The sequence below is a fragment of the Sus scrofa genome, chromosome 16, assembly GCF_000003025.6.
Source record: "Sus scrofa isolate TJ Tabasco breed Duroc chromosome 16, Sscrofa11.1, whole genome shotgun sequence".
In the NCBI taxonomy this organism is placed as follows: domain Eukaryota; kingdom Metazoa; phylum Chordata; class Mammalia; order Artiodactyla; family Suidae; genus Sus; species Sus scrofa.
Window position 1 is genome coordinate 78520975 of NC_010458.4, and position 27821 is coordinate 78548795.

The following is a 27821-nucleotide window of genomic DNA, read 5'->3' on the forward strand; positions in this document are numbered from 1 at the left end:
GAAATGAAAGCTGGGAAACACGTGGGTGGCGTCCATGAGCCTAAAATCCTGAACCGTGGGCACCCAAGTCCTGATTTTTCAGGGTGTCTCCCTGCGCAGAATTTTTCAAGTTCACAGATGGCTAAGCCCTCACGAAGGTGTTTCATTCTAATGTCTGTTCGACGAATTGTGCTTTTCTGATGGAAGCGTTTGCCTAAACACACAGGCGCCGGCACAGCCGTGCACACGCCCTCGTGCCCGCTCCGCACCGAGCGGCGCCGCGAGCTTTTGAGGCGTCAATGTCACAGGACAGCGGGACCCTGACAGCCGCCGGAAACTGAAATCACTCCGTGCAGGTGTCCCCATTTGGTTCAGTCTCCAAATTAACTGCCTCGAATAAAGACTTAATTTAGATTTAATAGGGCGGCTAGTGTATGCTAATTAAAGGCAAAATGATTCTTTAAAAGGCATTTACTGAGGTTTAACAGCTATGTGATAGAAGCAGACCAGTTATAAACCGTGCGTGCTAAGCCTCCATCGGTGGGTTTTATTAATCGATTGGCGTTTAATCATCAGGAAAGCCCTCTCTCACTGCATCCCCTCACTTCGCAGGGGAGCTTTCTGGCCACTGCAGGCAAAACAGGGCTCAGGCTTCACTGTTGCGCAGCCCCCAGCATTCACGACATTCCGCTGCCATAATTCACTCACCCCTTCCGCTTTCTTATCCTTTTACTCCTGACACGATATTTTTATTTTTTCTTGTTTTAATTGATACCACTCAGACATTCTTGTACTTTATACAGATTTACATATTTTGTTAAAGTTCATAGTGAGTGAACCATTGACATGGACATATATCAGTACCTTTCCATTTTTAGGGTGGAACTACTTTTATGCACTGTGCAAAAAAAAAGCCCATGCCGAAAACAACAGGCGTCCCTGGAAATACAGTCAAAGGATTCAATACTTTTGATCCAATAAAAAGTTATTGGGTCAATACCTCAGAGGCCACTTGTCTCAGTCTGTTGGGCTCCATAACGAAATACCGCAGATGGGGCAGGGTCAACAACAGACGCTTCTTGCTCACGGTTTTGAGTCTGAGAACAGGGGCCAGCAGGGTGGGTTCCTGGTGAGGACGGTCCCCAGGGCTGGCAGATGGCCGCCGCCCCCCGTGTCCCCGCGTGGCCCTTGCTCAGTGTGTGAAGGGGACGCTGATGTCTCTTCCACTTCCTCTCAGGACCCTCATCCTCTCCGATGGGTCCCGTGAGCTCATTTAACCTCGGTTTCCGCCTAAGAGGCCACACGTCCAAGTGGAGTCATGGGTCAGGGCTTCCAAGGAAGAATGGGCACAGCGCAGGGCACAGTGCGGGGCACAGTGGCACACCAAGGGTATGTTTCTCCCTGAAAATGAGGGATGGAGGGAAAAAGGTAAAGAGAGCGCCATGATTTCCTAGTTGTCACTGAATTCTTCTCCCGCAGGTAGTTTCCGCGGGTGGTAATTGAATGCCCCTCCTCCCTGGTCCTGGGAATATAGGGTGGGCTGGACCAGCTCCACTCTTCCTGATACTTTAAGTAACAACCCATTCATATGTCGTAACTCGGGTACCCGATACTTGAGTTTTGTGTGGACGGAGAAACGCCTGGCAGATTCCGCTGTCTCGGTACGTGGCTCTGCCCCAGCTTGGAGACTCCAAGGAACCAGAACGGTGCTCATTTTTTGCACCTTCCTCGGCTCAGCCTCCCCAGTGGCCTTGGGAGACTTGTGGAGCCACTAAGGACCACACACCAAGGAGAGGCACCAGAGCCCTGGGGCGGTGCTGGAGGGAGGTGTGGGTGGGGGCCCAGCTTTGTCTCCTGCTGGGCAGACTGTCACTGCCCTGCCCTTTGGCGTTCGGAGCCCCCGGACCATGCCTGCTGCAGTTGGGGCTCTGGTCTCTTGGCAGGGGGTGGGGTGGGGTCCCTGTGTACCAGGACTCTGGTTGGTGATGCAGCGGGACGTGGCCCAGAGAGGGGAGAGGGCTGTGTGCGGGGCCAGAAGAAGAAGGAGGCAGGTGTCAGGAGGCTCCTGCCAAGGTGAGCAGTGGTGGGGGCGGGGGGCGGGGTGCAGGTAAGGCTCATCCCAAACTCTCAAAGGCATCCAGGGTGACCTCTGCCCAGCACCCTGAAGAGGGAGGACCCATACCTCGTTTTGCCTCCTGCTTAGACTGACTGCGACGTAAGTTTGCTCAGCAAACATCCGAGCGTAAGTCATGTCTCTGATGTGCACAGGGTTGCCAGAGACCCCGATGGGCAGTGAGCTTGGTAACCTTGGAGACTCCGGGAGCTGACCCGCCCTGAGGCCGCCTGGCCTGGCCCTGGCATGGCAGGTGACCTTGGCTCTCTGCCTGGGAAGTGGTGACCGTCTCCCCATGGGGGAATAGTCAAAGCCACTGGCATGGCTTTTCCTCAGCAATAATACTGATATCAGAAAAGCCCCTCTGCCACAGCTAACTCTGACCAAAAAGTATTAAATTCTAGGTGTCACGTGGCATGTTTAGTCTGGGTGTTTTTCAAAAAGAAAAGCTTCGGAAGAAGCCTAATGGCTCAATTTTCTGAATGGCACGTGCATCAAAATGAGTAAATGCAATCCCACATATAGAATTTTTAAATTACATGGCAATTTTTCAAATGGCATTTAAATAATTTTTTCAATAATTTAATGGCAATGTTAGCGCAGATTTGTTCTTTCATAAGAATTACTTCACTATTCATCTTCTTTTTTTCATTACTAATTTCACCTAACAAATCATGATAGGCTAAGGGGGGGTTAATTTTAACTGTACGCATCTCGGAGTGATATATTCGCCACTGCGAGCTCCAAACTTCATCATAATTATGTCACGTATCATTGGGGTTTTAATAATGCAGTGCATCTGACGGCTGCTGGGAAAAGCAGATGAGGGTGCCGGGCATGGCCAAGGAGGTAAACGCTTCGTCTTCTTCAAATTCAATAAAGAGGCACAAGACTGTATCATAAAGCACAGATTTCTAAATCTTTCTACTTAAATCGTGAAAACGTATGATTTATGGTCCACACAAAAGGGACCCAGACGTTCTTATGCGGCTCAGGACGGCAGGCACAAAAGAGACGTGCCCCCACCCCCGGCCCCCGCCCCCGGCTACTCCTGGAACTTCGGCCAGGGTCATAATAATAATAACGTGAATAATAATAGCGCCCCCCAGTTCCGCTCAGCCTCTCTGCCCTGCCTGCCCCGCATCACCTCACATTTGCGTCTTGCGGGGCCCCCAGGAGGAGGTTTCCCTTAGAAGGAAGGAGGCCCAGGCTGCACGTGAGGATGCTGAGGCCCCGTCAGTCCAGGTGGGTCACACAGGACCTGCCCCGCGAGGCATTGTTCCAGCTTTAAACCAAATCCTGGGGACGGAGGCACCTGGGACCCGTGGAGCTCTCAGACCCGTCTCCGGTCACTGCCGTCGTGCACACGTGAAGCACGTGTGTGGTGGACACAGACTCCCTGACGACTGGCCGCACCCCTGGAGGGCGGGGACACCCCAGCGGCTGCTGCCCCTCAGCCCCCACACCCACGTGGCACAAATGCGCCAACAGAGCCGTCTTTGGGGGTCAGGGTGATGGATTCAGTGGCAGCAAAACTGCCATGTTTGGGTGCTCTGTCCCCCCCACGGCTCCTGCGGCAGTCAAGCTGTCCAGCCCAGTCGCACCTGCTCCTGGGGGGCCAAATCCCACCCAGAAATGCCCTGAGAGCACGGGCTCACCATGGCCAGCCATGGTCTGGTCGCGCGGGCGCTCTCGGCCTCTGGTCCCTCCTGACACACGTGTGGGCCCCGCGCCCTGTCTGGCACACACAGCCCGCGTGCGGCAAGATTGCCCAGCAGTCCGAGAGCACCAGTCAGAGCCAAGTCACAGAGCGGAGACCTGCTCTCTGACCCGAGTGTCACCTGCCTGCCGTGGGGCCTGGGGGCTGCCAGCCTGTGCCCAGGAGGGACGTCTGCTCGGGCCACCACACTGCTGCTTGCCTGGTCGCAGCCCTGTTTCCAGGAGGGTCCAGCTTGGACTCTGCACGCAGACACCCTCCACTCCCCAGGGTTCCAGCACCACCCCATCCCTGACGTGCTCAACTCCCACGGCCCCCCCCCACCCCGGTTCAGACTTGAGAGGAGGGTTCTCTCCAGGAGCTGGCCTCTCTGCCTGGGGCTCTCACGGTCCCACTGGGGTCTCCTGGTTTGCCAAGTTGCTCCCTCAGCCCCAAGCCCTCGACCCACGAGCACCTCCCTGGAGATGTGTATTTTCCCCAGAGGCCCAGCTGGACCAAGAGCCACCTGCTTCTCCACAGCTGTGCGCTGGGTGTGGCGTGTGTGCAGGGCCGGCAGTTGGGCACAGGAAAGAAGTGCCACACTCAACAAGTCCCCAGGAAGACGAGGCTTTGTCCCCATGGGGACAGCCCCAAACCTGGTGCACCCCATGGCCTTGTCCTTCCAGCCCCAGCGGGAGGCCCTCTTCCCGCCAGTCCTCAGCACTCCCTGCGGGCGGGGTTGGCTGGCCTGCCTGGCTCAGCCCCTCTTCTGCCACGTCCTTTGGGGTAAAGCAGTTCTCCCAACCCCAGAGGCCGGTGCCTCTGGTCCTGTCCCTGCCCCCAGGCTCCCAGCACAACCTGGAGCACAAGCCATGGAAACATCTCGTCTTCAGCTCAACTGGGTGGTTCTGAGAGTAGCTGATGGGACCCACGAGTGTCCACTTCACAGGATCCTTGGCCCCCGCCTCCCAGACCAGGAGGGGACAGTCTCTTCCTTCCTAATAACTGCCCCTTTCTGACTAGAAACGGCTCCAGGCTTTAGCCAGCCCATAACCAGTTCACAATCGATTAGAGAGGGGAAGGATTTTTATCACGTGAGAGATGGGCTGGCGGCGGATGACAGCTGCGCAATGCTCACTCGGAGATGCACACAGTTCATGAGGTTAGCATCTTTCACTTTGCTTTCTCTTTTAATTTTTTTTCTTTTTTAGGGCCACACCTTCAGCATATGGAAGTTTCCAGGCTAGGGGTCGAGTGGGACGGGCAGCTGCCGGCCCACACCACAGCCACAGCCACGCGGGATCCTTACCCCACTGAACAGGGCCAGGGATCGACCCTGAGTCCTCATGGGTACTAGTCTGGTTCATAACCACTGAGCCACAGCGGGAACTCCCTTTTTTTGCTTTTGGTTGAACAAAACCAGTTAGGTTCATGAAGCTGTTTTGTTTATTTGTTTTCAACATGAGGGAAGGTTTTAAATATGAATATGTTTTATTTCATCATTAAAAATAATAAAGAGGTTGGTTAATTCACTTGTCTCAGAACCTTTCACAACTGCATCCAGTTATTTAAAAATCAAGCCGCATCCCGTTTTGAGCCCTGATGTCGCTTGCCTGCCTTCTTAGAAATGCAACGTGCGGCACGGTGGTAGCTCGACACACAGGGAGACAGCCCCTCCCCCAAGCCCCTGCCCCCAGACCCGCCGCCTGGGCACGGAGGGCAAAGCCCTCAACAGGAAAACATGCTGAGGTGTCCACCCAAAGCTGAGCGGGCCTGGGAGTCCAAGGCGTCCCCACCGGCCGAAGGTCGCGTGTGCCTCACCCTTAATTTCTGTTTAATGAGCCCCTGCTTCATCTCGGTCCTGTAATGAGGAGCTTTTAAACAGAGGGAATTAAACTTCATTGAGGAACAACCTTCAGAGCGAAAACGAAAATGCCACCTTTCTCCTTGTGCCTTATCACCCACGGGGCGGGCGGGGGCCTGCCTCTCGCGGCGAGTTCGTGGGACTGTAACACTGTTGGCGACGTCAGGAGATCCACGGGCTTTGGGGAGAGCGAGAACCTTTGCAGCCCTTGGGGGCAGGGCTGACCGTGACCTTCAAACAGCGCCGGCAGCCGACTCCTCATCCAGAGGGTGAAAAAGGTGGGGCCTCACAGGAACCTCTGTCTTCACACCTGGACCCCCAAACTGTTGAAAAGAAAGGGGTCCCCTGAAATCACCAAATTGGGGCTGATTCTTGTTTCTTGTTAAGGACGGACCCTGAGGTTTGTGGCGCACACCTGCCTTTGTCCCCACCCGGGTTTCAGTTCTGTCCCCATTTCTGCTGCAGAAGCTGCGGCTGTGAGATGCTCGGAGCCGTCTCCTCTCTGCCCCGCGGCTCCGGGGCGGGGAACTGGGGCGCACAGCTGGGCCTTGACATTAACGCCTCAATAATTAATAAGGCGCCTATGAAACTTTAATGGCAAGTGGACAAGTAATGGCGTGGCTGCCACGTCACTTGACTGTTCACAGAGCCAGTTGCCTGGAAATGTTTTGCATGTTCCGTCTGAAGCTGACACGATGCAGGTGAAGGAATGAGGCCGGACGGAGAATTGAGGGAGATGCTTTGCTGTCTTGTAGTCACTTAGAACTAAGCAGAACACGGCTCAGAACTCATTAAAGCATAATGTCAGTGGCCACAGAAACCCACCATGGTGCCCTCCTCCCAGCCCAGCTTGGAACCAGCCTCATGGCATCTTTCGTCTGGTCGCCTCTTTGGGTAGTTTTGAGAGGGAGGAAAATTGGAGTAGTTCCAGAGACCCAGGGCCAGTCAGTGGAAGGCACGAGACGGCAACGAGATCTCGTTAAACCAAGACTTTCTGGGAGCTCTTGCTGTGTCACAGCAGAAATCCAACCGGCACCCATGAGGACACAGGTTTGATCCCTGGCTCCGCTCAGTGGATTAAGGATCCGGCGTTGCTGTGGGCTGTGGTGTAGGTCACAGACGCGGCTCAGATCTGGTGTGGTTGTGGCTGTGGTGTAGGCTGGCAGCTGCAGCTCCAATTCGACCCCTAGTCAAGGAACTTCCATATGCTGCAGGTGTGGCCCCCCAAAAAGAAAAAGACTTTCTGATAAAGTCATCTATAGACTATGAAAGGCCTCAAGGGATGGTGAAAACTCAGAAACAAGAAATTAAGTGTCCAGGGTATGAGTCAAATTATGTAGTCTCTACTGATCGGTCCAGCTGGCAAGGAGCCTTTCTAAGCCACCCCCTTGGTGTTTCAGCACATGAAGTCCTGGCTGCTTGTTCCACACCTGCCCTGACTGCTGTGCGGGCACTTCCAGCTGTAAAACTGGCTGTTTTTCCTTAAAATGCTCCAGGGCTGGACGCAGGGGGAAACGCTATGTTCTTCCAGAACCAGCTTTCACCAGGTCTGACCTCTGGCCCTCGACATCACCCACTTACCCAAGTAAGCACAGGAAAAGACACAGGAAGGAAAGTCGGGCACAAGCGGGGACAGCGCAGGTCTCCCCACTGAGCACAGCAGGCCCAGCCTGGACAGCATGTCCAGAAGCCCGTGGAAGTGTTATCATTGCTTTTAAATTCAGAGAGAAAAACTCACTTTCAGGTCAAAGAAAATGTCTTAATATGTAATATTGATGCAGCTGTCATTACACCAACACAGGTGCGAAGAGAATTTTTATCTATGCTTTAAAGAGGAAAGTACCCCTTGCGGGCAGAAGTGCTTGGAGCCCACGGAGGTCACAGCTCTGCTCCACTCGGGGGGACAGGGGACACGTGGTGGCAGGGCCCAGAGAGGCCACATGTGATGAAAGGTGTGCAGGACCTGAGCTCTGCAAACAGTCACGGGTGTGCGTGCTCAGGACTGGGCTAGGGTGGGGGGGGGATCAGTTGGGAGGAGCCAGCTTTTCCTCTAGGAGGCGGTGGGGGAGGTGGGCGAGGGCACAACATTTCAGGTTGTGATAAAGATCCAGGAGCTGGGGTGCAGGTCACAGACACAGCTCGGGTCCCACAGCGTTGCTGTGGCTGTGGTGTAGGCTGGCAGCTGCAGCTCTGATTGGACCCCTAGCCTGGGAACTTCCATATGCTGCAGGTGTAGCCCTAAAAAGCAAAAATAAAATAAAATGAAATAAAATATAAAATAAAATACCTTTACTAGATTGAGAAAGTCCCTTCTTGGTCCTAATTTGTTGAGTGTTTTTATCACAACAAAAGTGTTAAATTTAGGAAAATGATTTCTCCACTTCTTTTCTTTTTTTTTTTCCTGTCTTTTTCAAGGCTGCGCCCACGGCATATGGAGGTTCCCAGGCTAGGGGTCCAACTGGAGCTGCAGCTGCTGGCCTACACCGCAGCTCAGAGCAACGCCAGATCCTTAACCCACTGAGCAAGGCCAAGAATCAAATCCGTGTCCTCATGGACACTAGTCAGGTTCTTAACCTACTGAGCCACATGGGAACTCCTACAAGAAAGTTTTTGATTACTTGATTTTCTCTATATTTTAATCTAATTAGTTTTTATGCTCAAATATTTATGATTCCCTTCTTTCTGCCTGTTTTGGGTTCTGTACGGTCTTGTTTTTTCTAGTTACTCAGGTGGGCAATGAGGTCATTTGAGATCTGTCTTCTTTAATACAGACAACGTAGCTATGAGTTTCCCTCTAAGTACGGCTTCACCTGAATTCCATAAAATTTTGTATATTGAGTTTGTTTCCATTTATTTCAAAGTGTTTTTAATTTATCTTGCAATTCCTTTTTGACCCAATTATTGTTTACAATTGTGTTGTTTAATTTGCATATGCTTATGGATTTCCCAAACTATTTCAAGTATTGATTTCTGATTTATTCCATTTTGGTCAGAGAACAGATTTATAAGATTTCAATCTTTTTAAAATCATGAGGCTTTTTTTAAAGCTCTCCTAACATGTGGTGGTAACACATTTTTTCCAGTTTCTGTTTATTAGAGAATGCCTTTACTTTTCCTTCATTTTTAAAGAATACCTTTTTGGGTTATACATGCTGAGTTGATAGACTTTTGAATATATTGTCCTACTTCCATCTGGCCTCTGTGGTGTTTAATAAGAATACACTATTAACCTTATAGAGAAACCCATGTGCAGCATAGTTTTTGGTCATTGATTCTTCAGAAACCCCTTAGCTCCTTTCACTTTCTCCTCTCCTCTGACCCCCATAGTGCATAGATTTGTACGGTTGATGGTGTCCTACAGAGCTCTGTTCAATTTTCTGCATTTTTTTTTTTTTTGGTCGTACCTATGATGTGTGGAAGTTCCCAGGACAGGCCAGTCCAGGCATCAAACCCACGCCATAGCAATAACCAGGCCACAGCAGTGACAATGCTGGATCTTCAACCCTTCTGAGCCACCAGGGAACTCAGTCTTCATTCTTTATTCTTCCTGTTCCTCCAACTGGATAATTTCAATTGACCTTCTTCAAATTCATGAAATCCTCTCAGATCTACTATTGAGCATTTGGTAACATTTTCATTTTGGTCATTGTACTTTTTAGTTTCAGAATTTGTCTTTGGTTCTTTTTGTCTAATTTACATCTTTTTAAAAATAGTTTTTATTTGGTAAGACATAATTTTCATACTTTAGTTATTTAGATGTGATTCCTTTTAATTCTTTGAAAAGTCTTAGATTATTTAAGTGCATTGACTATTATGTCCATTGTCTGGGTCCCCCAAGACAGTTTTTATTTACTTGTTCTTTTCCACCATGTTTGAGCCATACTTTCTTGCTCCTTTGCATGTTTCATATTTATTATTATTGCTGAAAACTGGATTTTTCAATCACATAATGTGTCAGCTCTGGAGCATAAGCACAGCTCTGGACAAGCACATGTCCATCCATATTCCAAGAACTATCTCTGAATTTTGCAAACTTGCAAAATTGCATTCCTTAGCTTTTTTGATTAGCCTAACAGTTTCCTCAAATGTGATCTACTGCCTCAAGCAACCTCAGTGTTCAACAGTTGCCTCCAACTGTTTTTGACATACACCACTGGGGAAAAGGCTGTTCTACTGGGTGAGCTCCAAATCAAGTCAAATAAAGACAGCCTCATGAATGAGTCTCCCAGGGAACTTTGGGACAGGTCACACTGTGCCCCTTCCTGGGAAGGGGGTTTGAAGAGTCTCCCACATTCTTTCTACTCCAGTGGCTTCCAGGCTGCTGTTCTTCACCAAGAATGTTGGCTACTGGTTTTAAAGCCTACTGGGGGGAGAAGGGATGGAAATAGGGCAGATTAAAAAGCCCACAGATCACTCCTCCTAGTGAGATTCAGATTTGATTTTTTTTTCTGGAATACACCCTCCCTGGATTGCTATAAGCCTTGGTTAATTTCCAGAGTGTTGAAGAAAAAGTTGATTCTGGCAAATTTTGTGCAGTGTTCTCCTGAGTTTTATGGGTGAAACTGAGTAGAGGTCCTCACTCTGCTGTTTTCATTGCCATTCTCTTTCCTGCAGTGATTTTTGAGGGTTACATTAGAGGGTTAGCATAGAATATCCTATTTTGACAGTTGTTTTCCTTCAACACTGAAAATATGTCACATATCATATTCCAGTTTCCATCATTCCTTTGAGAAGTCAGCCATCAGTCTTACTTCCTTAGCTTTGTAGTTTCGAGGTGGGTATGACCTTTCCTTTTGGTTCTTTCAACGATGTATTGATTGGTTTCTTTCCAGTGGGTCTCTCCTCGGTAGATGTTTGGCGGGTGTAGGAGCACTTCTGTTGTCACAATGATTGGAATCACTACTGGCAGTTTGCTGGCAGAGGCTGAGGGTTATAACGTTTCCGTATTGCACAGGAGAGCTGTGCAATGCACTAAAGAATTCCTGGCTGAAGTTCCAATGGTTCCTCATTGAAAAATGATGGCAGGGGAGAGTTTCAAGGACTGGAGAGAACTCTATCCCACACTGACTTCCAAGCTGGGGCGTTTGAACACTTGTGGCTCCTCCGCTGGTGAGACTGAGGTTCTCACCATTCCCGTTTCCAAGGGCAACGCAACTCAGGCTCTGGGCAAGTCTGGCCTCCAGAAGAAGGTCCTCAGAGATTCCTGCTGCTGCGTGTCTTGGGAAGGCCCTCTGACTCCAAGAGAGCAGGAACTAAGAGGTATTTACCCTCAGAAGTTGGCAGTCCGATGGAATGAGGAGTTTCGTCCTAGAGGAGGCAAGAGATCAGAATAAATTCAGTGAGGCACTTCCGTCCTGAGACGCCACGACTGACCTCACCGTGGAGGTGTTAAGTGGTTGGTTCTGGAATTCAGGAACATGTGCCTTTTCTAGACTTGGATTTCAAAATTTACTCTGTGGCAGTAGATCGGATGGAGAAAAATGGGCTGATTCCACCCCTCGATACCGAGGGAACGATGAGGCTAAACATCCCATCTGTAGTTTTTCGACAGCCGTCTCCGTGTTGCTTCTGTGGAGGCGAAGAGGTACACTCTTCCCGCGCATCCTTCCATCTGAAGAACCCCTAGGGGGAAACGCTTGAAAAGGGAAAGAGCTGGCATTCCCGCCATGGGGCAGAGTCTTACACATCTGACCGTAGCAGCTCGGGTCGCCACAGAGGCACAGGTTCTGTTTCCAGCCCGCTGCAGTGGGTTAAAGATCTGGCGTTGCCACAGTGGTGGCACATGTCACACCTGTGGCTTGGATTCAATCCCTGGTCCTGGAACTTCCATGTGGCATGGCCGTGGTCATAAAACCTTTTTTAAAAACAGATAAAATAAAATAAAATGAAAAGGAGCTAGCTAAAACCATCTCACGTCTCTTGAAATTCCTAATTGTTATTATTGTTATTATTATTATTCTTATTATTATTATTTTGCTTTTTTTTTTTAGGGCTGCACCTGCATCATATGGAAGCCCCCAGGCTAGGGGTCAAATCAGAGCTACAGCTGCCGGCCTATACCATGTCTGCAGCAACACCGGATCCGAGCTGCATCTGCAACCTACACCACAGCTCATGGCAACGCTGGATCCCTAACCCACTGCATGGGGCCAGGGGTCAAGCCCACAACCTCATGGTTCCTAGTTGGATTCATTTCTGCTGTGCCGCGACGGGAGCTCCGAAATTCCTGATTATTAATTGAGGCTAGGTCATTGCTGCCTGGTGAAATCTGCACTCAGGCTAAAGAGGAATATGAGCAGTTGGGTCCTGTCTCTGTGTGAAGCTAACCAGACGCTCCTTTTCCTATGAACCTTGTCCTTCTGCTACAGACGTAGAGAAAGAACACCTCAGACGCCCAGAGCTTTCTCACCGATGTAATTCTTCAGGGAAAAAGCAACTACAGACACCTCCGACCTGAGCAATAGACAGAGATTTCGTGTTAACACATTTTTGCCGAATGGGTTTTTGTAGATAAATCTTCGGGGTCATGAAAGTGCCCAGTGAATTGTTTCAGACAGATAAGTGCAGGGTCTTACGGTGGCTTTGGTGGCCACCCACGTATCTGCTGTCATCTCAAGGGAGGGGCTGGGGTTCATCTCAGCCCAGAGACATAGTTTTACCTAAAGTCCGCCTGTGGCCGCTGTGACCTTGCTCCCAGATACAGCTGTTGGCTTTCTGCAGTCAGACCCATCTCCCCCTTCCCACGCCCCTCCGGTTGTCCCTGGTGCCCTCGTTCCCCGAGACCTGGATTCCCACCACTTGCTCAGGAGAATAAGAGCCGCGTCTCAGGTCCCGCACCAGCACGCCAGGGGGAGGAGCAGCTTGTGTAACTCAGGAGTGCTCCCCAAATTTGCATGGGTAATTAGATTCCATCACAGCAAAACCACAGGACCTTTTAATGTGTGTGTGGGGGGGGGGTTAAATAATGGAAACCCCTAGCAGGTGAATTTATGAGCAAACGGTGAAAAGTTACAGCAATAGCAGGTACCTTCAACACATTCTGCTCAGTGAACATGTAAGTGGCCCGAATCATTTATGTGGGAAACTGAGAAATTGTGAGCAAGTGTAATTGGAATCCCCCCTGGAGTGAGTGTGCAGGGGGATTAAATGGAACAGGTCTCAGCCAGCATCACAGCGCTAGTGCCCCCTTCTGAAGTCTGTCTGATTTTTTTCCCCAAAATACAAGATTCCAAACCTCAATCAAGAATGAATGTGAGTTTAATCACGTCTTAGAAAGGAAAAGCATGTAATGAGACTTAAAGAAGGTGTTTAACCAGACAAACCACAGCGTTTAGCTCCGTTGTAATGGTGGGACAGGGGAGCAAGGCCTCGGCAGAACGGTGACATCTTGGCTCACGGGGTGGCCCCAGCCTCCCACACGTCCTCAGCAGGTTGGGGTGTCCGTGTTCCACGGCAGGTGCCCACGTCTCCCTGAAGGCTTCACCTGGCCCCGACGCGTGGCTTCTACTCAGGAGGCGCCACCTGTCAAACTTCCTGGTTACAGATTCCGGGACGCTGGGTTAGGATGGCACTTCTCCCTGCTTCCCAGAGCGGGCTGGCTCTTCCACACCCCGGGAGGCTTAGGTGCCCCGATTCCCTGAATCCAAACCCCTCTGCCAGGTAGGGAGCCCCAGATGGTCTTCCAGAAGGAACCAGGACCCACACCAGTGGAGGAGAGGGGTGCCCACTTCTGCCAGGGTGTCTGTGCTTTGAATGCCGGCAGGTGGCGGGAAGCAGCCCTCCCTCTCTGTCTCTCTCCGTCTTCCTCTGTCTCTGCCTCTTTCCATCTCTCTGTCGGTCTCTCTCTGTTTGCCTCTATGTGTCTCTCTCCATCTCTCCTTCTCTCTCTGTCCGTCTGACAAGGAGCAGAGTGTGTGTCCCGAGAGCCGAGTTCCACCTGCCCCCATCTCTGAGTGTGGTCCTGGGGAAAAGCCGTCCTGTCCCTGGAGGCCCAGGAGGTGGGGGCTGACTTGGGGCTGAGGGCCCAGGTCCTGCTTGTTCCTCCTCTGAGGCTCAGTGGACCCCAGCTGAGCTGGAGGGGGCAGGGGTGGTTTCAATCCACATGTTTAGTGCCCTCAGCAACACCAGACACTTCCCAGCCTGGCTCCCCTGGATCTCCGGGGCTGGCGCCGAGTCCAGTGGGACCCTGAGGAGGTGCTGCACCTGTTCCTTCTCTCGCCCAGGGCGCACGTGGGCCCTTGGTCAGGTCAGGAACCGGCCGTACGGTGCTGGATTGCAATCCTGAGAAAGCTGTCTGCTAGTGGGACGGGGGTGTGCAGACCAGCGTCTCAGCAGGTGGGGCTTCTGTAACGGAGGCCACGGTGGGGGTGGCCTGAATATCGACCTTTCTGGCTTGGGGGCTGGAGGCTGGAGGTCCACGGTCAAGGTGCTGCAGGCTCTGTGTCGGTGGGGACCTCCTGGTGCACAGACTGGGCTCCTCGCCGTGTCCTCACGGGAGGAAGGGCCGAGGGCTCCCGGGGGCCTGGTCAGAGCACTAGTCCATCACAACACCACGACTGCGTCGCCTCCCAAAGGCCTCTTCTGATGGGGGTTAGGGTTCCACCAGTGAGTGTCGGGGGCCTTTTGGTTTGGAGCAACCGGAAAAAGGAATCGATGTGATGGGTGGAGCCCAGCCTCATTTCAGCCGAGGTTTCCACAAACGATGACTCATGGCTGCACAGGAACAGAATTAAAAAGAGCACCCAGACCCAGGTGAGGCTGTGACGTCTGCAGATACAGGAAGCAGATGCGCAGGCGCGGGCGGGGCCGTCCCCAGGGGACAGTGATGGGGACGGGGCCGCACAGAGCCTCGCGGCTCCGCACGACCGGGCAGGGAGGGCGTCCAAAGCAGGGATGACACGTTTGAGGAAGAGAAGCCCGTGCCCGTGTGAAGAGCCGCGGGCACGCGTTTCAAGTCTGGGTTTACAGGAGAACTTCGGTGCAGCAGCAGGAGAGACCTCGTTTTAAAGACGCTCCTTTCTGCAGCCTCTGCAGGGTTTTGTTCTGCTTTGCTGTTGTTTGCCATTTCGTTTCTATTTTATGGGTTCTGCCCAATAAATCAGCCCCCCACCCCCGGATAGGCATCTGTCCCTCCTGCGCACATCACCAAGAAGCCACCGTCCAGCACGTGGACACAGCAGTGTTTTGTGCCACGGGCTGAGCTGGCCTCCATGGCCCCGCGACAGCAGTGCTGGGCAGGGAACCGCGAGGTGTTAACAGCTTACAGTGGCTTCGAGGGGCCGCCTGAGCACGGATTCAAGAGGGCAGCTCCGGGCCCGCGCCGCCGTCTCCAAGCTGGGCTCGGCGCAGCCGAACTCGCCTGCGTTCCTCCGGCTCCGGCATTTCGACTGCCTTTCCCAATGTGAGGCCTTCAGCTGTGGCAGGCGCTTTGACTTCTCTGGATGGCAGGCTTGGTTTCCAAGTGTAAGTGTGCCCAGGTTAGTCTTAGGAAGTTACCTGGCGCCAGCCCAGGAGCACACCTGTCAGGTGCGGCCCTGTCCTCCCGCCTCCGCGTAATCCTTCTCGTCTCCTATCAAAGACGCCCTCCCACCCGCCCGGAGCGGAAAGCAGAACGGTTCTCAGAGGAACGTATGACAAATACGATCGTTCCCTTAAATGCGGGGCTGCTTTCCCCAGCAGCCCCGCAGTGTGTGTGCTCCCCGGGAGGAGCCGCCGCGTCTGCCGTCGCCCGGCACCGTAGTCCGTTTGAGAACACGACCCATCCTGTAACTGGGGCGGGGATGTGTGCTCTCGCCCGCACAGCGCCTCGGGGCCTCCTCTGCGGAACACATCGGATTCCCAGGCGTTCACCCCGGGGAGGAGGCTGCAGCCGCTTCTTTGGAGCAAGTTCGCCTTCAGAGGAAACACCTCCGCTGTTAACATCTTCGAGGCACCTCGTGGGATGGCGCGGCCTTCCCCGAGCCTGGCTGCCTTCCTGCTGCCTAACGTTCCCGCCCTGCCACTCTGCCTCTCTCCGCGGGCATTAGACTTCGCTCAGTCTCCCCGACAGGATGATGGGTGTTGGCGGCTGCCTCCCCATCCGCCCCCACCCCGTCCTCAGGCCTCCCAGGATTTCTGCTCTCACCTGGAGCTTCTAAAGTCCCCACGCCAGGGATCAAGATGGGCCTGGGGACCCACGGTTAGGCATTCCCTTAAAGAGGGGACGGTGAGTCAGACGCCGCGTGACGGCAGATGGCACGGCGTCACGTCCATCTTCTCACAAAACCGTGTTTCCGGCGTCTTTCCACTCCTAGGCCTTCTCCAGACCCTCTCCGGGCACTGCACCGTCTCCCCTGTGCAGTTGGGCCGGCCTACCAGGCTTTGAGAAGGCCCTGCTTTTCCTCATCTTGAGACAGGGTCCAGCAGCCATGTGAGCTTCCTTTTCAGCTCACAAGACGTGGGGAACATTTTTCCTGGCCATACATTTTACACGGACACATAATTTTAAAGGTCCTGATTATGAAAGCAGCAATTTAGAAGATTGTAAGGAACAGCGTTCCCGCGGAGGCTCAGCGGGTTAAGGATCTGACTGGTATCGATGAAGATGTGGGTTTGATCCTTGGCCTCGCTCACTGGGTTAGGGATCCAACATTGCTGCAAGCTGCAGCATAGCTCACGGATGCGGCTCAGATCTGGTGTTGCTGCGGCCGAGCTGAGGCTGGCAGCTGCAGCTCTGATTCACCCGATAGCCCGGGAACTTCCGTATACCTCAGGCGAGGCATAAAAAGACAAAAAAAGAAAAGAAAATAGTACCGTCTATATGTTTTTAAGGAAGAAGAGAAAGCGTGCTCTTACTGCCGACAACTGTTTTCAACATGCCCGGGAAGGTTTATCCCCAGACCTTTTAAAATGGGTGTGGAGGTATCGCTATTCTCCTGTCCGAATTTTGGAACCGTTCTGTGGCGGCTTTTTCAAAAGATGCTGCTCCTTGACTGTGCATAATCTGAGACATTTTGCACGGACTGGACCGCGTCGTCTGTGCCCTACGAGGGGACTCCTGCGTCCCTGCACGCACTGCACGTGGCCGCTGTTGGGGACTGCGTCTCAGCGCACATGCGTGTGCATGAATCCGCTCGGTGTTTCCGAGCATGTTGATGGGCTGTGAGTCCCAGGAGGTGGTCCCCACGTTTAACCGAACAAGCAGCCGGTCTGAGGACAGCTTAGGGGGGTGGGTGTGTTCCCTCCTCCGGGGGAGGCTGGCGCGCTGCTGGGACGTGGCTCCGTGGAGACTTCACGCGGCTGGAGGGTCGATGCCTCCCGACTTCTCGCTCCCCTGTCCCCTGGATGCTTTAAAACCCAAGCAAATAATAGGAATCTGGTTATTCGGTAACATAACCTAATCTGGGTAACGGGCTCACCTGTCTTAGGTGGGCTGAGGGCCAAGCCAAACCAAAACGCCCCAGAAACATCACGGCATCGCGACACAGCCCTTGCTTGAGGTCTCCGTGAAGTTCACACCCGAAAAGCAGTGGGTTCTTCGTAACCGAAGAGGGGGACACGAAGAGGGGGACACGAAGAGGGGGGACACGAAGAGGGGGCACGAAGAAGGGAGAAAAGCAGCTAACCCCTGCAGAGGTGAGCAGAGCTTGTCTGGGCTGTTCTCGGAACATGCCCGAATCGCGGGCACAGCCTCTGGAGCTTTTCTGTGGGGAGCTCTCTATCTCCACGTGGCCCTTCTTGACGTTCTCGGTTCGAGGCTGTGTCCTCGGGGGCAGTTACAGTGATGAGACTTGTCATAAACGGACGCAGCTTCATCCTCATTAGCATCTCCTTCTGCCGAGAGAAATCCAGGGTCAGTGAGGTGAGAGTGCCATTTGCTGAAGGTTTTTCAAGTTGTGTTTTGTTTGTCTGTTTTTAATGGCCGCACCCACAGCATCTGGAAGTTCCCGGGCTGGGGGCTGAATCTGAGCCATGACTGTGGCCTAAGCTGCAGCTGTGGCTATGCCAGATACTTTTAACCCACTGTACCAGGCCAGGGATCGAACCCCTGCCTCCATAGTAAACTGAGCTGCTCCAGTCAGGTTCTTAACCCACTTGGCCACAACGGAGCTCCTTAAAAATCTTTAAAGGTGGTTTTCTGCCCAGCAGAAGGCAGCACAACGAGTAGTTGGGTGTTGGGTTTGGACAGAGAGCGGCTCTGGATGCCACAGGTGTTTGGGAAATGTGTGCTTTTGCTCCTGGAAACAAGTCCTAGGGAGGAGGTTTCTCCCAGAAGCTACTTCCAGGGACGTAAAACAGTTGCAGGGGCCACGGGCCTCTGTGATCCCCAGATAAACATCTACAGCGTGAAAGCCCTGATAAATGTCTCTTTCTCTTGATTGCGCAACGGCGACTGCAGCTCTGCAGGAAAATAGAGCCTCTTTTTGAAAATGTTCAAAGGCATTCCTTCCACGTTCTGAAGCTGGCCGTGAAATGATCCCTTTGCACGTGTTCTCATGGGGGTGGCGTTTGACCGGGAGACACTATTAGGAGACGTTTGAAAGGACGACTGCCTGAGAGCGTGTGAGCTGCGGCAGGAGGGCGCAGGCTCTGGGGTCTCTGTGCTGGAGGAGAGAGGAAGCCTCGTGGTGAGGGAAGAGCCTGGCCTGGTCCGGAGGGTGGGGACCGATCGGCCAAGCGCTGCTGGGATGTTTAGCAGCAGCTCCGTGAGGTCCGCTGGGCTGTGACAGGATCGGGTCCACCCGTGAGTGTCTGCGAGGCGTATGCCCCCCAGGGACTTTACTCAGAGAGCCCGTGGGCAGTGCTTTCCGTCAGACAAGCCCGGCAAGCCCGAGCTGGTAAAGAATGCCATTCCACGCGATTCCGATCTGTCTCCCCGACTGAGTTACCACCGGGGTAGAGGGAATGTTGCAAAACCATGTCGCGTGGGTGGCGTTCCCTTTGGCGAAGAAGCAGGCACACGAGACGGAACCACCATCCCGAAGGAGAGGAACGAGAAGCTGAAAGCCCCACGGAGGATCGCATTGTTTAACACACGGAAACGCAGGTCCCGCAGGGCTGGCAGACGCAGCACGCCTGTCTGTGCCCCGTGCGGCCGGCTTTGCCTCAGGACTTCTGCCCGGGACACAGTCGGATGCGAGGGCTGGTTCTCCCGGCCTCATCACCTGTGACTCCGGAGCCCCGGGCCCACCTGCCACGCACCCTGCTGCTTCTCCCCCAGAAACGGAGCCCACCCCACTCTGCTTTATCTCAAAGCCACACTTTTCGGAGAAGAAAAACGTCCACGTGCAAACACATGCACCACCTACCGACCGGCAGTTTTCTTTGCTCGTTTACCTTGACACGGACTCACCGCTGGCAAGAGATGGCCCCTGGGAAGTGTTTCTTTATCTCTTCTTCTGTGTATTTGTTTGTTTATTTGGTCAGTTTTATACCACATTCCAGACATAACTGGAAGATACTGATATATTTTTTTTCTTTTTGTGATGCCTCAGGCTAGGGGCTGAATCGGAGCTGTAACTGCCGGCCTACACCAGAGCCACAGCAACGCAGGGTCCCAGCCGCGTCTGCAACCTACACCACAGCTCACGGCAATGCCGGATCCCCAACCCACTGAGCCAGGCCAGGGATCGAACCTGCGTCCTCATGAATGTTGATCAGATTTGTTCCCACTGAGCCGCAGTGGAAACTCCTGAGGGGTTGCCTTTCTATCCCTCGCTGGCTGGGTGTTTAAACATGAATAGGTATTGAATTTCATGAAAGGCCAGGGCGGGGGCAGGGCGGGTGGGCACAGGGGGACTAGGCAGGAGGGCAGGGCAGCCGCCAAGGCTCTGCTGATAGTACAGGAAAAGCGGAGTAGAGTTGTGAGGTCGTTATTCAGGCTTTAATTTGAAATGCTCTTTTTTCTATTTTACGCCCACTCACCACGTTGAGGGGACCTGCCGTGTTAGTTGTGGGTTTCCCTTCGCTCCTTCTGGCTCTTGCCGCCTCGTCCTCATTCCAATTACAGAGCCAGCGGACCCAGGGACTGCTGTCAGGGTCCCCTTCCTGCTCCTGCAGGGACGGGGCCGGTGGGGTGGCACAGCCACCAAGCCTGGGACGTGGGTGCTGCCCTTCCTGCAAGGGCCCAGCTCGCAGCACACGCCGGAATCCATGATTCTTAAACCATACATTTCCGTTTAGTGATTCCTGCTGGGCCTAATTCGCTCGCTGTCTCGTGTCACTTAGAATCATCCAGGGACTAAAACAGGCCCACAGGGACCAGGTTGTAAAAGTATATTTTAAAGATAAAGGTGGGCCTTTAATATTCTACAGGATTTCAAATCCCTGGACAAAGAGTGTCAGCTTAAATTTAAAAGCAGCCCTCAAATACCTGTCTTTGAAAAAGCAGGCGGCGGCCTGGGCCTTCGCAAAAGCGGAGGAGTCTCCTTTTTCAAACACGGTTTTCCAGACTGACACACACAGACAGAGCATCACCCAGCGCCAGTCAAATCGTGACTCGGTCAGGGAAGGAGGCGTGTTCCGCGGGAAGTTGACCACAGCACAGCAAGGACACGGCCGCGTCCTGACGGGGAAACATTGCCGGGACTGAGGGAGCCCGGGCCGCAGACTCTGGGAGAGGCTGCACCGGGGCGGGGGGCGCGGGGGGCAGGCCCGGAGCGGGGCTGGAACAGGCTTTCTGCAGAAGTGAGGAACTTAGCCCCCTCCAGCCTGCAACCTCAAACTTCTGGGAAATCTCTTTCTTTTCCACGGGCTCTTCCTTTGCTCATCCTAAGTATCGCAATGTTATCTTGTTGTTGTTTTAGGGTTTTTTTTTGGCAACACCCGCAGCATATGGAGGTTCCCAGGCTAGGGGTCGAATGGGAGCTCCAATGGCCGGCCTACACCACAGCCAGAGCCACACAGGACCCCAGCCATGTCTGTGACCTACACCACAGCTCACGGCAAGAACTAACGACAGGCAGTTCACATCTGGTAGGTGCCTCCTCAAAGGAAGAAACGGGAACCTCCAGCTCAAACACACTTTACTCACATGCGAGCAGAAAGGCTGGGTGGGGTCTCAGCCTGAGAGGGGACGTGGGTTTGCACAGCAGCAGGACGTACGCCCCAGGAGGGCACTGCCCTCATGAGAGGGAGAGAGTCAGCGAGCATCTGCTGCCAACACGCAAGGAGCTGGAATGGATGGAGAGATGGGTGGTGTCCAAACCGGAGCCAGCCGGCCAGCGGGGACCCGGGGCCGCCCTGCCCGGGCGGGTGCTGCCCGGGACCAGCGCTGCTCCTATCTCAGGCTGCACAAACAGATTTTCTGACCTGCCAAGTGTGAAAATGGGAGCGCAGAGGCCGCGCTGGTTAATTGGTTAATTGTTTAATTGCACTTTCTGGGCTCGGAATTCCAAATGGTGGGATTCCGGGCACCGATGTGACTCCCGCAACACAGGACTTGCCCCTCGGGGGAGAAGTGTCTGGAGAAGAGGGGCCCCGAGCCACAAGCTCCTGGTGACGGGGGAGGGGTGCCATTGAAGGGGCCCAGACGCTTCCCAGAACCGCCCAGGACGCAGCCCGGTGTCAAGAGTGTGTCTGTGGCCGGCCGGGGCGGCCTGGGCTCACGCCCGGTGTCAAGAGTGTGTCTGTGGCCGGCCGGGGCAGGCTGGGCTCTGTGAGGTTCCTGCACAGAACCGTTTCCCAAGGCCCACCAGCCAGCGCACGAGGCCAGCTGTCCTAGGATCCAATGCTTGTTTCTACGCAGGCCCCTGGGCCAGGGACCTCACAAGGCGGGCTGGTCAGGATGGGCTCGGGCTCGCCGCTGCGCCTCCCGTTCCTTCCAGGGCTCAGGATGCACGTTCAGGCCAATTCCACGTGGCTCCCTCAGCCTCCCGGGGGACACTCTGCTTGGAGCTCGTGCGTGACCCGTCCTTAGAGTGGTGTGTGTAGCGCGACACTCCGCTTTTGCAAAGAAGCGTAATTGCCCCCAGTTCCGACTGGATGGCGGATATGCTTCAGGCTCTGGACAGGCTTTGGCGGTGGGGTTTACTATGGGGTGAGCGCAAACACGAGGATACTGTTAGGCCGATGAATAGAGCTTTTGTTGGGGTATTACGGGAATTACGGTATTTAAGAGGACAGATCACTCAAAGATAACTCTGAATGTATTTAAAGTGCATTTCTTGACAGACTGTTATTGTAAGTGGATCTGGCTAAATCACCCATACTTTTAGGGAGGCTGCATCACAAGAGGGGGCTCTGCCCTGTGACCCAACTCTGAGAGCCAGGGGGCAGCAAGAAGCACGGCTGGGAGAATGCCCCTCATGCCCAGGGTATCACACAATCTAGGACCGAGATTTAAAATCAAAGTGCAGAGTTCCCTTGTGGCTCAGTGGTAATGAACCCGACTAGTGTCCATGAGGATGTGGGTTCGATCCCTGGCCTCGCTCAGTGGGTTAAGGATCTGGCGTTGCTGTGAGCTGTGGTGTACGCTGGCAGCTGCAACTCTGAGTCAACCCCTAGTCTGGAAACTTCCATATGCTGTGAGTGCGGCCCCCCCAAAAAATTTTAAAAATTAAAAAAAAAAAAAGGCAGCTGTTTCAGAGCCACAGACTTCCTGACTTGCAAGTGGACCCATAGCCCGGCAGGACCAGAATGAAGGTGCCGACACAAGCCCCAGGGGGCGGGGGGACGCCCCCTCGAAGGAGTGTGACCCCTAGCCCCCATCCCAGAGGAAACATGCAGGGTCCGGGGAAAGGCAGGTGCTGAAGAAGCTCACACAAAACCCGAGCTGCCTGCCGGCGTGGTCCCCAGGAGGACGCGGTCGATGCTGAGGAAATTCTCCGGAGCAGCGCTGGACGATGAAGGGAGCGAAAAACCAAACAAGAGCGCCGAGGAAGGCTTGAAACACCCGAGTTCCTCAACGGGGAGAAGAGACGCGTCACCCACTGTCCTTGCCTTCTTCCTGAAAAGACCCAGAAGGACGGGCAGCCAAAGCGCGTTTCGGGACCTTAACCGGTCAGCCGCCTTGCTAGCGTCCACCAGCACCCCAGCTGCGCGAGTCCAAGCAGCTAAACGCCCCGAGAGCCTCGCCCGCTCCGGGATGCTCCTTTCCCCATGTCGAAAGCAGGCACTCAGCCAGCAGTAGACTTACTGGGCATCGACCCCGCGTCACCGTTGCAGACAGGGCGGGGGAAGGAAGCAAGGTTAAGGCACGGCACGCGTGCAGCCCGGGGCTGGCGTGGGCTGGGGAGCTGGTGAGAGGCAGCTTAGGACGGTCGCCGTGCATCCTGCAGGGACCCAAGACGTGATTAAAGGTAAGGGCACACCCCTGTCCCCGTGCTCAGGGCTGGTCCACATCCGCACAGACGCCTGGCCCTGGGAAGGCAGCTTGCAGCCCGGCTGGTCCCTGCAGCCCCGGCTCACACTCACCTCCCAACACGGTCGTGCCGACACGCCACCCGGCCACCTGTTTGAAATACAGACTTTAAAATATTTATGCTATGTGGTTATGAAAACTCGATACTGGTATAAAACATTTGATCTTGTTCTTAAAAATCAAAGGATGGGAGAGGAATAGAATTGCATGCCGAGGTCAGGGATCCTTTAGGAGAGCGACAGGGGAGGCCACGTCCACTGTCCTGATCAGAGAGGGACACCGCTCCCCCGGCCCAGCTCCTGTCACACGGATCAGGTTAGCAAGGAAAGCTGCAAGCTTTACGGCTGCAGATCACGCACCGGCAGCCAAACGTCAAGGCAAAAGAAGACTTTGTTCAGAGCAAAGAGCTCAAGACAAGAGAGGTGGGGGCGGGTGAACACGCCCAAACGCACAAGTTGCCAGAAAGTGGACAAAATTCAGTTGATTCCTAAGTGGAAAGGAATATAATCCCATCAGTGCAAAAAGTAGTATTTAAACATTTGAAAGGGACAACGCAATCGTACCAACCGGAAAACAAAAGCACGCATCTGTGTGACGGCCTCAAGCTGGATGGAGACGAAGGCCGTGGTGGGCAGCTTGCCGGCTCTGGACCCACACGGCTGCAGAAATTCTGGATCCTACTGCAGTCACGACACTGGGAACAAAGCGTGGCACCCTCTTCTAACCACCAGGCAAGAAAGCAAAGTCTCAATGAGATGAAAAAGGACATTTAGCTTCTCCTGACAACAGGTGTCCTCAGCCAGCCAACCAAACAGTTGTGATTCGGTGACTGTGATGAGAAATTCAAACTTGATATGCAATTTGGAGGCGGTCAGGGCCAAGGGGGAGGCGGGTCAGGGGAGTCCTGGGTAGTCGTGGGTTACATGCTCTTCCGTGAGACCAAGTCAGGGGGCTTGGTCCCCCGTGGAAAAGGGGCAGGGCCCCTCTTGAGCGACGGAGGAGGGGTCTGGAGGGCAGTTGGGGGAGCACACCCAGGAGCCAGCTCTGGAGAAGGTCATAGAGCCCCAGCCCACTGTGCAGGTCCGACCTCGGGACCCACCAGGCCAGCGACAGGCTGGGGGATGGAGATGAGCCCAGACTCTGGGGGTCGGGAAGGAGACCCAGCCCCTCCTGGGCTCAGGAAGGAAGTGGCACCTTCGCGCAAACCCTTTGGAGCCGGGGCTGCAAACGCTTCTGTTCCTGCATTTTTCTCTTTGTGCCCCGGAGAGCCTGGCAAAGGGAATGTGGGCGGGAGCGGTGTCGGAGCCAGAGGGAGAGGAAGGGCTCCCTGGGGCTGGACGGGCAGGACCTGCTCTCAGCGGTCTTTTCGCGGGTCACTGCTTCTCCGCGGGCAGACGCGGGGCCTCGGGTTTAGCGGTTGAGTCCTGCGGGGACCCGGGGCTCCCTGCACTTTGGGCCAGGCGGTGGGCCCGGGCCTCGGCAGGTGAGCCTGTGGGGTGCTGACCAGGCTGCACCACATGCACTGGAGCATCGAAGGCGCCTGATTCCCACCCGGCCTCCCCGCGTTGCTTCAAGAGATGAGGTGGGGGAAGGGCCCCAGTTCAACCCCAGGGTCTCAGATGCGATGTTTAGGGATGCCGGGTTCTTAGGGACACGATATTTAGGGACGCCAGAGACAAATAACATGGTAATTTGCAACTCTCAGGATTCATGCAGGGAGTCCACGGTGTGCAAAATACAGGCACTTGCCCTGAACACAGGGTCAGTACTGCTTACTCCCCTTTGCCCTCAGGCCCAGAGGGAGCTCAGCGCAGCACTGCTGTGTGTTCGCCTTCATTGAAAGATCTGCTCTTTTGTTAACAGGGACTTCGTTGGCCTTGGTGTTAACTTTCTGAATTAGCCCCTGCGTCTTCATGACTGGGGTAGGCGCCCGTCAGACATGGTTCCCAAGGCAGGTGCTTCCTTGGGCCCCGGTGGGACTTGTCCTGGGGGCCAAACCATCAGCCCGAGAGTGAGAACGCCACCACCTTGCAGGGCTGTTCATACTGCGAGGCAGGGTCCTCCCGGCTGCACCCTGAGGTCTGTGTTTGGGGGACCCTTACCCTGGGGTTGGGGCTGCCCTCGCTGTGACCCCAGTAGAGAAGGGAGGGTCACTGAGCTTCCAGCCAGGCATCGACCCATCGGCTCCCCAGCCTGTCCCTCACACTGCAGAAAGTGGGAGACACGTGCCGAAGGCGTGGGCTCTGGGGGTCTCGGGGAGGCAGGGGCTTAGGGGTTGGGGGTTGCTGACTGGTGGTCGGGAGATGGTGGCCTGCCCCTGACCCCAGCCCGTGGGGCTGGAAGCTCGCCTCTTCCCCGTCCTCCGGCAGTAATCGTAGCCTTCCCGCTGCACCCGCTGACCCTCCAGCCGCTGTTGCTGCTTCGCAGTGACCCGGGTCACTGTCCCCGGCCCCAGGGAGCTCCCGCCTCGGAGAAAGTCTGCCTGCTGCTTTTGTTTCCCAGGCTCCCGGGAGCAGAACTTGTACCCGGTTAGAGCGAGGGCGTTCGGGCGCTCAGCCAGGCCCTCTTCATGCATTAGTGATGCGGGTCTCAGCACAGCCGCATCTGCTTTCTGCTGACAACCGTTTCACTTTTGCCAACACCATGCGGCTTTGCTCTTTGTGCAACAAGACAAAGCTGAGGGCCAGGGCTGGGGACGCGTCCCCTGACACGCAGACAAATCAGGGATGTCCCGCAGGACACCCCATCCCCAGGACACCTGGACGCTTCAGCCGGCGACAGCAGAGGGCGGATGCAGATGGGAGAAAAGCCGTGTACCCACAGACCTGGCCCCAGCCGGCCTGGTCCCATCTCACGGATTGGGGGGCCTTCTGTCCCCTCCTCACACACTCAGTCGAGAGCCCTCAGAGGCCTCCCCGGGGCCTGGGCGGATCCTCTCGGTGGCTCATTATCCCGCACGTGAGCTCTGCTCTCTGAAGTCGCCAAGCAGAGTTGGGACCCCAGGCAGGTTGGTGACGAGCTGCCGAGAGCTGCTCCCCGCCGTGGCCAGTCTCTGCGGGTCTTCAGGCTGCTGCAGCAGAGGCACAAGCTCAGAGAGAGCTTCCTGGAGCTCCTGCAAAGGAAGGCTGTGTCCTGGCCTTTCTGAGATCTTCCACCACTGCTGTAATTGTGCGTTTAAGTGGCGCTAATTGATTCAGTCGCCTGACGCAGAAGATGCCAAATGTAGCAGGGCTGCAGCACATGTAAACTCCGCGTCATTGGGAAGACATGGCTGGGTACCCGCTCCAAAGTCCTCCAGAGACCCCAGCTGACCTTCAGCCCCCTTCGCCTGGCTTCGGCCTCATTACAAAGACTGTGATTTCTGTCTGTGCTTCTCCGGAGTGGCTGGTCGTTGGGGAGACCATGCACTGGGGTCTTGATTCCGGCTAAAGCAACGTCGGTGAGAGCCCATCCACGGACAGTTGCTGTCGCCTCTTGCCTCTTGTTGCAGAGGCACCCAACCCTCCCTGATGGCCCCGAAAGCCCCCGAGTCCCCAGGGTCAGGGCTGCACCGCAGCTGTCAGCCCCTCACCCCAGGCGATGCAGGCTGCGGAAGTGAAGGAAGCGAATGTCCATCCAGCAGGGTGAAGGGGCAGCCTCTTTCCCTAGCCTGTGCCACCACCCGTCCTGGAGCCCCTGGGACGCAGTGCCTGAGACGCCCTGAGGGTTCACCCTACGCCAGCCCCCTGCCCCAGGGCACAGGTGCACACGCATGCGCTCACGGACAACCCACACGGAAGCCTGGCTCCCGGGGATTCTCCGGGGCTCGCTTCCATGCCTCTTCACTGCCCGCAGGAGAGGCTGCACCATGTCCGTCCCGCTGAGATACCTGTTTCTCCAAAGTGGCCCTGCTGCCCGGGGTAGGACAAACGCCTGGCTCTCCGTTTATAGAGCATCTGAAGTTTTCACAGGAAAGTGCTCCTGCCGCTTCAAGGTGCACAATAACTCCCACGCTCCCTCTTTGGTGTGTATTTTTTAAGTGCTCACAAGCATTTCTGGGCGGCTGTCTGAGCCCCCTTTGTTTCCGGAATGTTGGGTTGATTGCTTCAAAGGAGCAGAGAGAGAAGCCACTGGCAGTCTTTGGGTTCTCACCGTGGAAAGTGAGGTGCGAGGCCTCGCCTGGCCCCCGGGAGCCACAGCCCGGCCCTAACGCCTGCCCTTCGTCGCGAAACAGACCCCAGAGCAGCTGTGCTGGAGTAAACGACACACATCTTGGAATATTTTGCCAGCATTGCTCAAAATACGCAGCTGGGTGGGTTTTTTTGTTTTTTGTTTTTATCATTTCCAGGTGCATTTGAGGAAGCAGGAAGTTCTAAGGGAACTAAATCGGCTGTTTGATCCAAACTCCGAAAATTATACCCACGTATTTCAAAAAGATATTGCTTTGGAGACTTGAAGGAAGAGAAAATTTCCCCACGTTGTGCCACTTAAGCTGCAGCACCGTTCAACACATTTACAATCAATGCGTGAACTCCTTTTTTCTCCCAAGTATTCTTTTGTTTCAGATGCTATTCTTCTGATTCCAAGTTCGGGGAAGAGAGAACCCTGCCTGAAACCCAAACATGCATATTTTCTAATATTTACTGATGTTGGGCATCTTAAGATTCCTTACGAAACTAAAAGTAGAACTACCGTGTGCTCCGGGTTGCCCGCTCCTGGACCTGTACCTGGAGACAACCCTGGTTTAAAAGGGCACGTGCGTCCCCTATGTTCGTGGCAGCACAATTCGCAGTAGCCAAGACAGGAAACAACGAAAGTCCATCAATAGACGAACGGATAAAGAAGGCGGGGT